Source organism: Elaeis guineensis, chromosome 1 (assembly GCF_000442705.2).
Source record: "Elaeis guineensis isolate ETL-2024a chromosome 1, EG11, whole genome shotgun sequence".
NCBI lineage: Eukaryota > Viridiplantae > Streptophyta > Magnoliopsida > Arecales > Arecaceae > Elaeis > Elaeis guineensis.
In genome coordinates, this window is record NC_025993.2 from 139,342,675 (window position 1) to 139,343,936 (window position 1,262).

At 38.1% G+C, this 1,262-nt stretch overlaps 1 non-coding gene across 1 annotated transcript; it reads right to left on the reverse strand.

Annotated features, from left to right (window-relative positions):
• Positions 1–560: 560 nt before the first annotated feature.
• LOC140855122 (small nucleolar RNA R71) lies at positions 561–666 on the reverse strand. The gene has a single exon (XR_012138152.1). It is a non-coding gene; the product is annotated as a small nucleolar RNA R71 (small nucleolar RNA).
• Positions 667–1,262: the final 596 nt, after the last annotated feature.

Consider the following 1,262-nt stretch of genomic DNA (forward strand, 5'->3'; position numbering starts at 1 on the left):
TCATTCTTTTCTCACTTTATTATAAAAATATATATTATAAAAAAAAAAAAATTTTGTGTTTGCCCTACAGTATAATTGTAAGGTGTATGCTTGGCCGTAGATCGTTACGACCAGAAATCCAACCTTTTGATCCAGAAATAGAAAGAACCTTTAGAGCCAACAGACGTAAAAATATGGACCGAAATCAGGAGAATGATCCACCCAAGCAATTGAAGGAGTACTTTACTCCTTCCACATATACCTACTCTCCTTGTATTCAAGTGCCCCCTGTGGAGGCCACTCAATATGAAATTAAGTCCAGTATAATCCAAATGTTACCTTCATTTTATGGACTTAGTAATGAGGACCCTTATAAACATCTTGAAGAATTTCTTGAGATATGCTCAACTGTCAAAATTCACAACTTCTCCGATGATGCTCTTAGGTTAAAATTATTCCCTTTTTCACTTAAGGATAAAGCCAAATACTGGCTACATACTTTGGATTCCATGACTATATCAACCTGGGACCAGCTGCAAGGAGAGTTTCTCAAGAAATATTTTTCCATAGGAAAAACTAATCAAATAAGGAAAGCCATAACTAGTTTTTCCCAATTAGATGGAGAAATGTTTCATGAAACATGAGAGAGATTAAAGGACCTTATTAAAAAATGTCCCCACCATGCTGTACCCAAGTGGCAGTTAATCCAATATTTTTATGATGGACTCTCTGAAAGATATCGACAAATGGTTGATGCATCATGCGGTGGGACATTCATGCTGAAAAGTGAGGATGGGGCATGGCAACTGTTTGAAATTTTAAGTGAAAATTCATTACATCATATGTCTGCCTCTATTAGAGATAAACCCATATTAAACCCAAAAAGAGGTGGAATATATGAAGTAGGAAATCCCATAGATATCCATCAAAAGGTAGATGAACTGTCCCAAAAATTAGATCGTCTTCTAAATACTGGACAATCCCCGATTCCACCTAACCCAATCCAAGAAGTTTGTGCATTGTGTGCAAGTCCGAACTATTTTGTTAGTGAATGCCCAGCCGCACCTCAATTTTCTGAGTTTGTGCACGAGCAGGTTCAGCAAGCTCAAGTCCAACAAGCTCGCAGACCAGGAAACGATCCATATTCGAACACTTATAACCCCGGCTGGAGAAACCATCCAAATTTTTTCTGGAGACCACAATCAGTGGTTGGTCCTGCCACACCTCGACCTCAATATCAAGACCCAACATATAGGCATGGACCATACCATCAATTTCAAAAT